We start from the raw sequence: 16,950 nt of genomic DNA, 5'->3' as shown, positions 1-16,950 counted from the left end.
CTATAATATAGTTATATATAGTTATAGCCCTGTAGTACACTATAATATAGTTATATATAGTTATAGCCCTGTAGTTCACTATAATATAGTTATATATAGTTATAGCCCTGTAGTATACTGTAATATAGTTAAATCAAATCAAATCAAATCAAATTTTATTTGTCACATACACATGGTTAGCAGATGTTAATGCGAGTGTAGCGAAATGCTTGTGCTTCTAGTTCCGACAATGCAGTAATAACCAACAAGTAATCTAACTAACAATTCCAAAACTACTGTCTTGTACACAGTGTAAGGGGATAAAGAATATGTACATAAGGATATATGAATGAGTGATGGTACAGAGCAGCATAGGCAAGATACAGTAGATGGTATCGGGTACAGTATGTACAAATGAGATGAGTATGTAAACAAAGTGGCATAGTATAGTATAAAGTGGCTAGTGATACATGTATTACATAAGGATACCGTCGATGATATAGAGTACAGTATATACGTATGCGTATGAGATGAATAATGTAGGGTAAGTAACATTTATATAAGGTAGCATTGTTTAAAGTGGCTAGTGATATATTTACATCATTTCCCATCAATTCCCATTATTAAAGTGGCTGGAGTTGAGTCAGTGTCAGTGTGTTGGCAGCAGCCACTCAGTGTTAGTGGTGGCTGTTTAACAGTCTGATGGCCTTGAGATAGAAGCTGTTTTTCAGTCTCTCGGTCCCAGCTTTGATGCACCTGTACTGACCTCGCCTTCTGGATGATAGCGGGGTGAACAGGCAGTGGCTCGGGTGGTTGATGTCCTTGATGATCTTTATGGCCTTCCTGTGACATCGGGTGGTGTAGGTGTCCTGGAGGGCAGGTAGTTTGCCCCCGGTGATGCGTTGTGCAGACCTCACTACCCTCTGGAGAGCCTTACGGTTGAGGGCGGTGCAGTTGCCATACCAGGCGGTGATACAGCCCGCCAGGATGCTCTCGATTGTGCATCTGTAGAAGTTTGTGAGTGCTTTTGGTGACAAGCCGAATTTCTTCAGCCTCCTGAGGTTGAAGAGGCGCTGCTGCGCCTTCTTCACGATGCTGTCTGTGTGAGTGGACCAATTCAGTTTGTCTGTGATGTGTATGCCGAGGAACTTAAAACTTGCTACCCTCTCCACTACTGTTCCATCGATGTGGATAGGGGGGTGTTCCCTCTGCTGTTTCCTGAAGTCCACAATCATCTCCTTAGTTTTGTTGACGTTGAGTGTGAGGTTAGTAGTTATAGCCATGTAGAACACTATAATATAGTTATATATAGTTATAGCCCTGTAGTACACTATAATATAGTTATATATAGTTATATCCCTGTAGTATACTGTAATATGGTTATATATAGTTATAGCCCTGTAGTATACTGTAATATGGTTATATATAGTTATAGCCCTGTAGTATACTGTAATATGGTTATATATAGTTATATCCCTGTAGTATACTGTAATATGGTTATATATAGTTATAGCCCAGGAGTATACTGTAATATGGTTATATATAGTTATATCCCTGTAGTTTCTATAATATAGTTATATATAGTTATAGCCCTGTAGTACACTATAATATAGTTATATATAGTTATAGCCCTGTAGTATACTGTAATATGGTTATATAGAGTTATGTCCCTGTATAACACTATACTATAGTTATATATAGTTATAGCCATGTAGAACACTATAATATAGTTATATATAGTTATAGCCATGTAGAACACTATAATATAGTTATATATAGTTATAGCCATGTAGAACACTATAATATAGTTATATATAGTTATAGCCCTGTAGTTCACTATAATATGGTTATATATAGTTATAGCCATGTAGAACACTATAATATAGTTATATATAGTTATAGCCCAGTAGTATACTGTAATATGGTTATATATAGTTATAGCCATGTAGTACACTGTAATATAGTTATATATAGTTATATCCCTGTAGTATACTATAATATAGTTATATATAGTTATAGCCCTGTAGTATACTGTAATATGGTTATATATAGTTATAGCCCTGTAGTATACTGTAATATAGTTATATATAGTTATATCCCTGTAGTTCACTAATATAGTTATATATAGTTATATCCCTGTAGTATACTATAATATAGTTATATATAGTTATAGCCCTGTAGTATACTGTAATATGGTTATATATAGTTATAGCCCTGTAGTATACTGTAATATGGTTATATATAGTTATAGCCCTGTAGTATACTGTAATATAGTTATATATAGTTATAGCCCTGTAGTATACTGTAATATGGTTATATATAGTTATAGCCCTGTAGTATACTGTAATATAGTTATATATAGTTATAGCCCTGTAGTATACTGTAATATGGTTATATATAGTTATAGCCCTGTAGTATACTGTAATATAGTTATATATAGTTATAGCCCTGTAGTATACTGTAATATGGTTATATATAGTTATAGCCCTGTAGTATACTATACTATAGTTGTATATAGATAGCTTGTAGTTAACATACTAGCAAGTTCGATGCATTATTAGCCATCTAACGTTAGGTAGCTAGCTGACAAACTGCCAACTGCTGTAAATGATATGCTATGTGGTTTGTAAGGATAGGTTGGGACGGGGACATTGAGCATCATACTGGGCTAGGTTGGGACGGGGACATTGAGCATCATACTGGGCGAGGTTGGGACGGGGACATTGAGCATCATACTGGGCTAGGTTGGGACGGGGACATTGAGCATCATACTGGGCTAGGTTGGGACGGGGACATTGAGCATCATACTGGGCTAGGTTGGGACGGGGACATTGAGCATCATACTGGGCTAGGTTGGGACGGGGACATTGAGCATCATACTGGGCTAGGTTGGGACGGGGACATTGAGCATCATACTGGGCTAGGATGGGACGGGGACATTGAGCATCATACTGGGCTAGGATGGGACAGGGACATTGAGCATCATACTGGGTTAGGTTGGGACGGGACATTGAGCATCATATTGGGTTAGGATGGGACAGGGACATTGAGCATCATACTGGGTTAGGTTGGGACGGGACATTGAGCATCATATTGGGCTAGGTTGGGACGGGGACATTGAGCATCATACTGGGCTAGGATGGGACGGGGACATTGAGCATCATACTGGGCTAGGTTGGGACGGGGACATTGAGCATCATACTGGGCTAGGTTGGGACGGGGACATTGAGCATCATACTGGGCTAGGTTCACAGCAGCCACTGTTACCATCCATGATCCAGGGCTTGGGCCGGTGGTCAGTGGAGGGAGGAGGGGCCTGTGGTCAGTGGAGGGAAGAGGAGGGGCCTGTGGTCAGTGGAGGGAGGAGGAAGGGCGAGGGGAGGAGGGAAGGGAGGAGTGTGGGCCGGTGGTCAGTGGAGGGAGGAGGAGGGGCGAGGGGAGGATGGGAGGGAGGAGTGTGGGCCTGTGGTCAGTGGAGGGAGGAGGAGGGGCGAGGGGCGAGGGGAGGGAGGAGTGTGGGCCTGTGGTCAGTGGAGGGAGGAGGAGGGGCGAGGGGAGGAGTGGAGGGAGGAGTGTGGGCCTGTGGTCAGTGGAGGGAGGAGGAGGGGCGAGGGGAGGAGGGGAGGGAGGAGTGTGGGCCGGTGGTCAGTGGAGGGAGGAGGAGGGGCGAGGGGAGGAAGGGGAGGGAGGGGAGGGGCCTGTGGTCAGTGGAGGGAGGAGGAGGGGCCTGTGGTCAGTGGAGGGAGGAGGAGGGGCGAGGGGAGGAGGGGAGGGAGGAGTGTGGGCCTGTGGTCAGTGGAGGGAGGAGGAGGGGCGAGGGGCGAGGGGAGGGAGGAGTGTGGGCCTGTGGTCAGTGGAGGGAGGAGGAGGGGCGAGGGGAGGAGGGGAGGGAGGAGTGTGGGCCTGTGGTCAGTGGAGGGAGGACAAGGGGCGAGGGGAGGAGGGGAGGGAGGAGTGTGGGAGGGCGGTGTAGCAGGGAGGAGGAGTGGAGGGAGGAGTGTGGGCCTGTGGTCAGTGGAGGGAGAAGGAGGGGCGAGGGGAGGAGGGGAGGGAGGAGTGTGGGCCGGTGGTCAGTGGAGGGAGGAGGAGGGGCGAGGGGAGGAGGGAAGGGAGGGGAGGGGCATGTGGTCAGTGGAGGCAGGAGGAGGGGCAAGGGGAGGAGGGGAGGGAGGAGTGTGGGCCTGTGGTCAGTGGAGGGAGGACGAGGGGCCAGGGGAGGAGGGGAGGGAGGAGGAAGGGCCTGTGGTCAGTGGAGGGAGGAGGAGGGGTGAGGGGTGGAGGGGAGGGAGGAGTGTGGGAGGGCAGTGTTGCAGGGAGGAGGAGGGGCGAGGGGAGGTAGGGAGCAAGGAGTGTGGGAGGGCGGTGTTGCAGGGAGGAGGAGGGGTGAGGGGAGGAGGGGAGGGAGGAGGAGGGGCCTGTGGTCAGTGGAGGGAGGAGGAGGGGCGAGGGGCGAGGGGAGGGAGGAGTGTGGGCCGGTGGTCAGTGGAGGGAGGAGGAGGGGCGAGGGGAGGGAGGGGAGGGAGGGGAGGGGCCTGTGGTCAGTGGAGGGAGGAGGAGGGGCCTGTGGTCAGTGGAGGGAGGAGGAGGGGCGAGGGGAGGAGGGGAGGGAGGAGTGTGGGCCTGTGGTCAGTGGAGGGAGGAGGAGGGGCGAGGGGCGAGGGGAGGGAGGAGTGTGGGCCTGTGGTCAGTGGAGGGAGGAGGAGGGGCGAGGGGAGGAGGGGAGGGAGGAGTGTGGGCCTGTGGTCAGTGGAGGGAGGACAAGGGGCGAGGGGAGGAGGGGAGGGAGGAGTGTGGGAGGGCGGTGTAGCAGGGAGGAGGAGTGGAGGGAGGAGTGTGGGCCTGTGGTCAGTGGAGGGAGAAGGAGGGGCGAGGGGAGGAGGGGAGGGAGGAGTGTGGGCCGGTGGTCAGTGGAGGGAGGAGGAGGGGCGAGGGGAGGAGGGAAGGGAGGGGAGGGGCCTGTGGTCAGTGGAGGCAGGAAGAGGGGCAAGGGGAGGAGGGGAGGGAGGAGTGTGGGCCTGTGGTCAGTGGAGGGAGGACGAGGGGCCAGGGGAGGAGGAGAGGGAGGAGGAAGGGCCTGTGGTCAGTGGAGGGAGGAGGAGGGGTGAGGGGTGGAGGGGAGGGAGGAGTGTGGGAGGGCAGTGTTGCAGGGAGGAGGAGGGGCGAGGGGAGGTAGGGAGCAAGGAGTGTGGGAGGGCGGTGTTGCAGGGAGGAGGAGGGGTGAGGGGAGGAGGGGAGGGAGGAGGAGGGGCCTGTGGTCAGTGGAGGGAGGAGGAGGGGCGAGGGGAGGAGGGGAGGGAGGAGTGTGGGAGGGCGGTGTAGCAGGGAGGAGGAGTGGAGGGAGGAGTGTGGGCCTGTGGTCAGTGGAGGGAGAAGGAGGGGTGAGGGGAGGAGGTGAGGGAGGACTGTGGGCCTGTGGTCAGTGGAGGGAGGAGGAGGGGCGAGGGGAGGAGGGGAGGGAGGAGTGTGGGAGGGCGGTGTAGCAGGGAGGAGGAGGGGAGGGAGGAGTGTGGGCCTGTGGTCAGTGGAGGGAGGAGGAGGGGAGGGAGGAGTGTGGGAGGGCGGTGTAGCAGGGAGGAGGAGGGGAGGGAGGAGTGTGGGCCTGTGGTCAGTGGAGGGAGGAGGAGGGAGGGAGGAGTGTGGGAGGGCGGTATAGCAGGGAGGAGGAGGGGAGGGAGGAGTGTGGGCCTGTGGTCAGTGGAGGGAGGAGGAGGGGAGGGAGGAGTGTGGGAGGGCGGTGTAGCAGGGAGGAGGAGGGGAGGGAGGAGTGTGGGAGGGCGGTGTAGCAGGGAGGAGGAGGGGACGGAGGAGTGTGGGAGGGCGGTGTAGCAGGGAGGAGGAGGGGAGGGAGGAGTGTGGGAGGGCGGTTAGCAGGGAGGAGGAGGTTGTAGAAACATTGTGAAGCAGAGTTCCATTTCTCACCCTGGGGGAGCCGCAGCACTAATTCTAATTATCACCTGATTACAGATATAATGGGAGCTCCTGTTGTTAGGATCCTGTTCCTGTCTCTCCTAACACTCTGCCTTGAACTGGCTCACAACACTGGAGCCTGGATCATACTGGAACCTGGTTCATACTGGAGCCTGGTTAATACTGGAACCTGGTTCATACTGGAACCTGGATCATACTGGAGCCTGGTTCATACTGGAGCCTGGATCATACTGGAACCTGGATCATACTGGAGCCTGGTTCATACTGGAACCTGGTTAATACTGGAACCTCGTTCATACTGGAGCCTGGTTCATACTGGAGCCTGGATTATACTGGAACCTGGTTAATACTGAAACCTGGTTAATACTGAAACCTGGTTCATACTGGAGCCTGGATCATACTGGAGCCTGGTTCATACTGGAACCTGGTTAATACTGGAACCTGGATCATACTGGAACCTGGATCATACTGGAACCTGGTTCATACTGGTGCCTGGATCATACTGGAGCCTGGATCATACTGGAACCTGGATCATACTGGAGCCTGGTTCATACTGGAACCTCGTTCATACTGGAGCCTGGTTCATACTGGTGCCTGGATAATACTGGAGCCTGGATCATACTGGAACCTGGATCATACTGGAGCCTGGTTCATACTGGAACCTCGTTCATACTGGAGCCAGGTTCATACTGGAACCTGGTTCATACTGGAGCCCGGTTCATACTGGAGCCCAGTTCATACTGGAACCTAGATCATACTGGAGCCTGGTTCATACTGGACCCTGATTCATACTGGAGCCTGGTTCATACTGGAGCCTGGATCATACTGGAACCTGGATCATACTGTAGAGAGATACCTGCTAAAGAGGGGTATTCAGGAGGAGAGAGCTGCTAGAGAGAGATATTCAGGAGGAGAGAGCTGCTAGAGAGATTTATTCAGGAGCAGAGACCTCTATAGAAAGTTATGCAGGAGGGGAGAAAGACCTCTAGAGATGGGAGAGATGGAAAAATACCTCTAGAAAGAGCAGAGAGACAAATAGACCTCTAGAGAGAGGAGAGAGATAGAAAGAGACTTGAAAAGAGAGTAGAGAGATAGAAACAGACCTCTAGAGAGAGGAGAGAGATAGGAAGAGACTTCTAGAGAAAGGAGAGAGATAGGAAGAGACCTCTAGAGAGGAGAGAGAGACCTCTAGAGAGAGGAGAGAGATAGGAAGAGACCTCTAGAGAGAGGATAGAGATAGAGAGAGACCTCTCGAGAGAGGTATTCAGGAGAAGAGAGATTTAAAGAACCATCTATCTTGTCTACTTGTTATTTTCTTATGTTATTTTCTTATCTGTGCTATCATGCTGACCACTCAGCCCACACTTTGAACTCTGTGTCCCTGTCTGTCCCTGTCTGTGTGTCTTTCTGGCCTCTCCGGATCTGTCCGGCTGGTCCTCTTTTTAGCTGGGGGGAGAACTCTGCATGCTGGGCAGCTCAGGTTTTATACCTCTGGCATCATCATCGCCTAGCTCAGCCCTGTTCTCGCTGTTCCAGCTGCCGCTGGCCGCACGCCCGCCAGGAACCAAACAGCCAGCCTTCGGTTAAGCAGGCATTCTGGCAGCAAGTCAGCTTCCTCAGACTCCTGGTGCTGTTTGGCACTTTAATTGGTCGAGGCCCTAGTTGGCCGTCCTGCTACAGGTGGCCTCTCTGATTGGTTGATTTCACCAGAGGTCAGGCGGAGAGTTAATGACGTTCTTACATGAAGATTAGAGCATCTGCCGCTCAGATGTTTCTATAAGTCCCGTTATAGAATGTCAAATAATACTGATGTTTCTTTAAGTCCTGTTATAGAATGTCAAATAATACTAATGTTTCTTTAAGTCCTGTTATGGAATATCAAATAATACTGATGTTTCTTTAAGTCCTGTTATGGAATATGGAATATTAATGATAGAATAATGAATATTAATTATAGAGTAATGAATATGAATTATATAATATGGAATATAAATGATAGAATATAAATGATTGAATATGGAATATAAATGATAGAATATAAATTATAGAATAAGGAATATTAATGATAGAATAAGGAATATTAATGATAGAATAAGGAATATTAATTATAGAAAAATTAATATTAATTATAGAATAAGGAATATTAATTATAGAATAATTAATATTAATTATAGAATAAGGAATATTAATTATAGAATAATTAATATTAATTATAGAATATAGAATATTAATGATAGAATAAGGAATATTAATTATAGAATATAGAATATTAATTATAGAATATAGAATATTAATTATAGAACATGGAATATTAATTATAGAATAAGGAATATTAATTATAGAACATGGAATATTAATTATAGAATATAGAACATGAATTATAGAATAAGGAATATTAATTATAGAATAAGGAATATTAATTATAGAATATAGAACATGAATTATAGAATAAGGAATATTAATTATAGAATATAGAACATTAATTATAGAATAAGGAATATTAATTATAGAATATAGAATATGAATTATAGAATAAGGAATATTAATGATGTTCCCAGATGTTCAGCACATACTGTGTGTTGACTGATATGTTTTTAAATTATATTTATGGTGATTGTTTACAGTAAGTATTATTTTCTGAATCTGAAGGATGCATCTACACTGAACAGAAATATAAACGCAGCACGTAAGGTTTTGGTCCAACCATTCATGAGCTGAAATAAACTCTCCCAGAAATGTTCCATATAAATAAAAATATTATTTATTTCAAATGTTGTGCACAGATTTGTTTACATCTCTGTTAGTGAGCATTTCTCTGTTGCCAATATAATCCATCCACCTGACAGGTGTGGCATATCAAGAAGCTGATTTACACAGGTGCACCTCATGCTGGGTACAATAAAAGGCCACTCTAAATGTGCAGTTTTGTCACACAACACAATGCTACATATGTCTCAAGTTTTGAAGGAGCGTGCAATTGGCTTGCTGACTGCCAGAATGTCCACCTGAGCTGTTGCTAGAGAATTTAATGTTCATTTCTTTACCTTAAACTGCCTCCAACATCGTTTAAGAGAATTTGGCAGTATGTCCAACAGCCCTCACAACCGCAGACCACATGTAACCACGCCAGCCCAGGACCTCCACATCTGGCTACTTCACCTGCGGGATCGTCTGAGAGCAGCCACCTGGACAGCTGATAACACCCAGGAGTATTTCTGTCTGTAATAAATCCCTTTTGTGGGGAAAACTCATTCTGATTGGATGGGCTTGACTCCCCAGTGTTATGAAATCCATAGTTAAGGCCACCTATGGCTGTGCCCCTGCCCAGTCATGTGAAATCCATAGATTAGGGCCTATTGGATTTATTTCCATATCTGATTTCCTTCTATGAACTGTAAATGGGTAAAATTGTTGAGATTGTTGCATGTTGACTTAATGTTTGTGTTGAGTATAATTCAACTGTATTCTAGTCGATAGAGAATGTCCCCCTCAACCCATCTTTTACGCTGCTGCTACTCTCTGATTATCATATATGCATAGTCACTTAAACTATACATTTAGGTACCTACTACCTCAAATGGCCCAACCAACCAGTGTTGGCTAACCGGGCTATCTGCATCGTGTCCCGCCACCCACCACCCACCAACCCCTCTTTTACGCTACTGCTACTGTCTATATATGCATAGTCACTTTAACCATATCTACATGTACATACTACCTCAATCAGCCCGACTAACCGGTGTCTGTATGTAGCCTCACTACTGTATTTAGCCTCTCTACTGTATATAGCCTATCTACTGTATTTAGCCTCTTTACTGTATTTAGTCTCTCTACTGTATTTAGCCTCTCTACTGTATATAGCCTCTCTACTGTATTTAGCCTCTCTACTGTATTTAGCCTCTCTACTGTATTTAGGCTCTTTACTGTATATAGTCTCTCTACTGTATATAGCCTCTCTACTGTATATAGCCTCTCTTCTGTATGTAGCCTCTCTACTGTATTTAGCCTCTCTACTGTATATAGCCTCTCTACTGTATGTAGCCTCTCTACTGTATTTAGCCTCTCTACTGTATATAGCCTCTCTACTGTATTTAGCCTCTCTACCATATATAGCCTCTCTACTGTATTTAGCCTCTCTACTGTATATAGCCTCTCTACTGTATTTAGCCTCTCTACTGTATATAGCCTCTCTACTGTATTTAGCCTCTCTACTGTATATAGCCTCTCTACTGTATTTAGCCTCTCTACTGTATATAGTCTCTCTACTGTATTTAGCCTCTCTACCGTATATAGCCTCTCTGCTGTATTTAGCCTCTCTACTGTATTTAGTCTCTCTACTGTATGTAGCCTCTCTACTGTATTTAGCCTATCTACTGTATTTAGCCTCTCTACTGTATTTAGCCTCTCTACTGTATATAGCCTCTCTACTGTACATAGCCTCTCTACTGTATTTTGCCTCTCTACTGTATATAGCCTCTCTACTGTATTTAGCCTCTCTACTGTATATAGCCTCTCTACTGTATTTAGCCTCTCTACTGGCTCCGGGTTCTGGTGTTGACTGGCTCCGGTTCTGGTGTTGACCGGCTCCGGTCCCGGTGTTGACCGGCTCCGGGTGATGATGCCGGTCCTGGTGTTGACCGGATCCGGTCCCGGTGTTGACCGGCTCCGGTCCTGGTGTTGACTGGCTCCGGTCCTGGTGTTGACTGGTTCCGGTCCTGGTGTTGACTGGCTCCGGTCCCGGTGTTGACTGGCTCCGGTCCTGGTGTTGACCGGCTCCGGTCCTGGTGTTGACCTGCTCCGGTCCTGGTGTTGACCGGCTCCGGTCCCGGTGTTGACTGGCTCCGGTCCTGGTGTTGACTGGCTCCGGTCCTGGTGTTGACCGGCTCCGGTCCTGGTGTTGACCTGCTCCGGTCCTGGTGTTGACCGGCTCCGGTCCTGGTGTTGACCTGCTCCGGTCCTGGTGTTGACTGGATCCGGTCCTGGTGTTGACCGCCTGATGCATCATTAGTGCTTTTACACATTCATAATAATCCTCCAAATCCCATGAAGAAAGAGGGAGGAGTATGGAGTCCAGGGAAGGCTAGATGTCTTTGTGCTCCTGGTGTTGACCTGCTCCGGTCCTGGTGTTGACCGGCTCCGGTCCTGGTGTTGACTGGCTCCGGTCCTGGTGTTGACCGCCTGATGCATCATTAGTGCTTTTACACATTCATAATAATCCTCCAAATCCCATGAAGAAAGAGGGAGGAGTATGGAGTCCAGGGAAGGCTAGATGTCTTTGTGCTCCCGGTGTTGACCTGCTCCAGTCCTGGTGTTGACCGGCTCCGGGTTCTGGTGTTGACCGGCTTCGGTCCTGGTGTTGACCGCCTGATGCATCATTAGTGCTTTTACACATTCATAATAATCCTCCAAATCCCATGAAGAAAGAGGGAGGAGTATGGAGTCCAGGGAAGGCTAGATGTCTTTGTGCTCCTGGTGTTGACCTGCTCCGGTCCTGGTGTTGACTGGATCCGGTCCTGGTGTTGACCGGCTGATGCATCATTAGTGCTTTTACACATTCATAATAATCCTCCAAATCCCATGAAGAAAGAGGGAGGAGTATGGAGTCCAGGGAAGGCTAGATGTCTTTGTGCTCCTGGTGTTGACCTGCTCCGGTCCTGGTGTTGACCTGCTCCGGTCCTGGTGTTGACTGGCTCCGGTCCCGGTGTTGACTGGCTCCGGTCCTGGTGTTGACCTGCTCCGGTCCTGGTGTTGACCGGCTCCGGTCCTGGTGTTGACTGGCTCCGGTCCTGGTGTTGACTGGCTCCGGTCCTGGTGTTGACTGGCTCCGGTCCTGGTGTTGACCGGTCCTGGTGTTGACTGGCTCCGGTCCTGGTGTTGACCGGCTCCGGTCCTGGTGTTGACTGGCTCCGGTCCCGGTGTTGACTGGCTCCGGTCCTGGTGTCCTCCAAATCCCATGAAGAAAGAGGGAGGAGTATGGAGTCCAGGGAAGGCTAGATGTCTTTGTGCTCCCGGTGTTGACCTGCTCCGGTCCTGGTGTTGACCGGCTCCGGGTTCTGGTGTTGACCGGCTTCGGTCCTGGTGTTGACCGCCTGATGCATCATTAGTGCTTTTACACATTCATAATAATCCTCCAAATCCCATGAAGAAAGAGGGAGGAGTATGGAGTCCAGGGAAGGCTAGATGTCTTTGTGCTCCTGGTGTTGACCTGCTCCGGTCCTGGTGTTGACTGGATCCGGTCCTGGTGTTGACCGGCTGATGCATCATTAGTGCTTTTACACATTCATAATAATCCTCCAAATCCCATGAAGAAAGAGGGAGGAGTATGGAGTCCAGGGAAGGCTAGATGTCTTTGTGCTCCTGGTGTTGACCTGCTCCGGTCCTGGTGTTGACCTGCTCCGGTCCTGGTGTTGACTGGCTCCGGTCCCGGTGTTGACTGGCTCCGGTCCTGGTGTTGACCTGCTCCGGTCCTGGTGTTGACCGGCTCCGGTCCTGGTGTTGACTGGCTCCGGTCCTGGTGTTGACTGGCTCCGGTCCTGGTGTTGACTGGCTCCGGTCCTGGTGTTGACCGGTCCTGGTGTTGACTGGCTCCGGTCCTGGTGTTGACCGGCTCCGGTCCTGGTGTTGACTGGCTCCGGTCCTGGTGTTGACTGGCTCCGGTCCTGGTGTTGACCGGCTCCGGTCCTGGTGTTGACCGGCTCCGGGTGATGATGCCCGGTCCTGGTGTTGACTGGCTCCGGTCCTGGTGTTGAGTGGCTCCGGGTTCTGGTGTTGACTGGCTCCGGTCCTGGTGTTGACCTGCTCCGGTCCTGGTGTTGACTGGCTCCGGTCCTGGTGTTGACCGGCTCCGGTCCTGGTGTTGACTGGCTCCGGTCCTGGTGTTGACTGGCTCCGGTCCTGGTGTTGACCGGCTCCGGTCCTGGTGTTGACCGGCTCCGGGTGATGATGCCCGGTCCTGGTGTTGACTGGCTCCGGTCCTGGTGTTGAGTGGCTCCGGGTTCTGGTGTTGACTGGCTCCGGTCCTGGTGTTGACCTGCTCCGGTCCTGGTGTTGACTGGATCCGGACCTGGTGTTGACCGGTCCTGGTGTTGACTGGCTCCGGTCCCGGTGTTGACTGGCGCCGGTCCTGGTGTTGACCGGCTCCGGTCCTGGTGTTGACCTTCTCCGGTCCTGGTGTTGACCGGCTCCGGTCCTGGTGTTGACCTGCTCCGGTCCTGGTGTTGACCGCCTGATGCATCATTAGTGTTTTTACACATTCATAATAATCCTCCAAATCCCATGAAAAAAGAGGGAGGAGTATGGAGTCCAGGGAAGGCTAGATGTCTTTGTGCTCCCGGTGTTGACTGGCTCCGGTCCTGGTGTTGACTGGCTCCGGTCCTGGTGTTGACCTGCTCCGGTCCTGGTGTTGACCGGCTCCGGTCCTGGTGTTGACCTGCTCCGGTCCTGGTGTTGACCGGCTCCGGTCCCGGTGTTGACTGGCTCCGGTCCTGGTGTTGACCTGCTCCGGTCCTGGTGTTGACTGGATCCGGACCTGGTGTTGACCGGTCCTGGTGTTGACTGGCTCCGGTCCCGGTGTTGACTGGCTCCGGTCCTGGTGTTGACCGGCTCCGGTCCTGGTGTTGACCTGCTCCGGTCCTGGTGTTGACCGGCTCCGGTCCTGGTGTTGACCTGCTCCGGTCCTGGTGTTGACTGGATCCGGTCCTGGTGTTGACTGGATCCGGTCCTGGTGTTGACCGGTCCTGGTGTTGACTGGCTCCGGTCCCGGTGTTGACTGGCTCCGGTCCTGGTGTTGACCGGCTCCGGTCCTGGTGTTGACCTGCTCCGGTCCTGGTGTTGACCGGCTCCGGTCCTGGTGTTGACCTGCTCCGGTCCTGGTGTTGACCGGCTCCGGTCCTGGTGTTGACCTGCTCCGGTCCTGGTGTTGACTGGATCCGGTCCTGGTGTTGACCGCCTGATGCATCATTAGTGCTTTTACACATTCATAATAATTCTCCAAATCCCATGAAGAAAGAGGGAGGAGTATGGAGTCCAGGGAAGGCTAGATGTCTTTGTGCTCCTGGTGTTGACTGGCTCCGGTCCTGGTGTTGACTGGCTCCGGTCCTGGTGTTGACTGGCTCCGGTCCCGGTGTTGACTGGCTCCGGTCCTGGTGTTGACCTGCTCCGGTCCTGGTGTTGACTGGCTCCGGTCCTGGTGTTGACTGGCTCCGGTCTTGGTGTTGACTGGCTCCGGTCCTGGTGTTGACCGGCACCGGTCCTGGTGTTGACCGGCTCCGGTCCTGGTGTTGACCGGCTCCGGTCCTGGTGTTGACCTGCTCCGGTCCTGGTGTTGAGTGGCTCCGGGTTCTGGTGTTGACTGGCTCCGGTCCTGGTGTTGACTGGCTCCGGTCCTGGTGTTGACTGGCTCCGGGTTCTGGTGTTGACCGGATCCGGTCCCGGTGTTGACCTGCTCCGGTCCTGGTGTTGACCGCCTGATGCATCATTAGTGCTTTTACACATTCATAATAATCCTCCAAATCCCATGAAGAAAGAGGGAGGAGTATGGAGTCCAGGGAAGGCTAGATGTCTTTGTGCTCCTGGTAACGGAGGAATCTTCAGAGAGGAAGGATCAGAGATTAGAGGAACAGGACAAGCTCTACAGTCTGTGCCAAGAGGCAACATGCTGCTCTGACAATCTGTCTGATACTCCATCCAAAAACAACTGCAGACTGTCTGAGGCCTATGGGCCTGGATGGTTGATCATCTCTATCTCAAAAACACCTACAGACTGTTTGAGGCCTATGGGCCTGGATGGTTGATCATCTCTATCTCAAAAACACCTGCAGACTGTCTGAGGCCTATGGGCCTGGATGGTTGATCATCTCTATCTCCAAAACACTTGCAGACTGTCTGAGGCCTATGGGCCTGGATGGTTGATCATCTCTATCTCAAAAACACCTACAGACTGTTTGAGGCCTATGGGCCTGGATGGTTGATCATCTCTATCTCAAAAACACCTGCAGACTGTCTGAGGCCTATGAACCTGGATGGTTGATCATCTCTATCTCAAAAACACCTGCAGACCGTTTGAGGCCTATGGGCCTGGATGGTTGATCATCTCTATCTCAAAAACACCTGCAGACTGTCTGAGGCCTATGGGCCTGGATGGTTGATCATCTCTATCTCAAAAACAACTGCAGACAGTCTGAGGCCTATGGGCCTGGATGGTTGATCATCTCTATCTCAAAAACACTTGCAGACTGTCTGAGGCCTATGAACCTGGATGGTTGATCATCTCTATCTCAAAAACATCTGCAGACTGTCTGAGGTCAATGGACCTGGATGGTTGATCATCTCTATCTCAAAAACACCTACAGACTGTTTGAGGCCTATGGGCCTAGATGGTTGATCATCTCTATCTCAAAAACACCTGCAGACTGTCTAAGGCCTATGGGCCTGGATGGTTGATCATCTCTATCTCTACCACCCAGAGGAGCTAACCATCATTAGATTCTCTCTGTTGATTGTGAAACCTCAAGTGTATGTTATCTTCAAACAGTCTTCCTACAGACCAGGGTCTGTTATCTTTAAACAGTCTTCCTACAGACCAGAGTGTCTGTTATCTTTAACAGTCTTCCTACAGACCAGTGTCTGTTATCTTTAACAGTCTTCCTACAGACCAGAGTGTCTGTTATCTTTAAACAGTCTTCCTACAGACCAGAGTGTCTGTTATCTTTAACAGTCTTACTACAGACCAGAGTGTCTGTTCTCTTTAACAGTCTTCCTACAGACCAGAGTGTCTGTTATCTTTAACAGTCTTACTACAGACCAGAGTGTCTGTTATCTTTAACAGTCTTACTACAGACCAGAGTGTCTGTTCTCTTTAACAGTCTTCCTACAGACCAGAGTGTCTGTTATCTTTAACAGTCTTACTACAGACCAGAGTGTCTGTTCTCTTTAACAGTCCTCCAACAGACCAGTGTCTGTTATCTTCAACAGTCTTCCTACAGACCAGGGTGTCTGTTATCTTCAACAGTCTTCCTACAGACCTGGGTGTCTGTTATCTTCAACAGTCTTCCTACAGACCAGGGTGTCTGTTATCTTCAACAGTCTTCCTACAGACCTGGGTGTCTGTTATCTTTAACAGTCTTACTACAGACCAGAGTGTCTGTTATCTTTGACAGTCCTCCAACAGACCAGAGTGTCTGTTATCTTTAACAGTCCTCCAACAGGCCAGAGTGTCTGTTATCTTTAACAGTCCTCCAACAGACCAGAGTGTCTGTTATCTGTAACAGTCTTCCGACAGACCAGAGTGTTGCCCAGCATCCTCCTTTCGGTTCAGTGGGTTATACGTCTCTCCAATAGAATTAGTCAACACATAAAGTCAAATGTCAAGTGTTTTCCACTCCACTGAAATGACTGTTTATCACTCTGATTGATTTGTAGGGGTGTCTGTGTGGCGGAGAATCCTGTTTTAATCCTCTATGAATGAGGCGTTGAGGCGGTGACGGGGCCATGAAGCCTGACATATTCATCATGTGGCTCGGTGCCTAGGTGGTGTGACAGGGACAGCACTGAGGTGAGTTATCACAGCATGGAGACTAAAGGTCTCTTGGTAAAGTAGGAAGTGTTTCGGAGGTGGAACCACCCGGCATGTTGACCATTGTTCCTCCATTGCAAGGAACTCATACGTCTATAGGACAAAAGTAATCACATCTAGAGGACGGAAGGGCGTCAAACGGACCAGGGATCTTATTTTTTTCCAACCGCAAACATGGTCCAAAGCATCGAAGCTGAAAGTAGTTGTATAGCAGGACTGTATCTCCATTAGAGACAGCTAGATGCCATCTAAACTACTCCCTGATTAATTACATTTATCAACCTCCTTTTAATGGGACCTAGTGGGGAGCCGGTTCCAGCCTATCAGAATGAGTCTTATATAACCCAGTAGTATTCTGTCTTCTCTTATTGGAGGTTGTCTCCCCTCTATTGTTTGTCCCTGATCATAAACCGCTGTTGTTTTAATAACACAATCCTACAAAACAACAACTACCAGGTGATTCAGTGAAT

The sequence above is a fragment of the Oncorhynchus clarkii genome, unplaced genomic scaffold (genome assembly GCF_045791955.1).
Source record: "Oncorhynchus clarkii lewisi isolate Uvic-CL-2024 unplaced genomic scaffold, UVic_Ocla_1.0 unplaced_contig_1074_pilon_pilon, whole genome shotgun sequence".
Taxonomy (NCBI): Eukaryota; Metazoa; Chordata; class Actinopteri; order Salmoniformes; family Salmonidae; genus Oncorhynchus; species Oncorhynchus clarkii.
Note: the sequence above shows the minus strand (reverse complement) of the source record.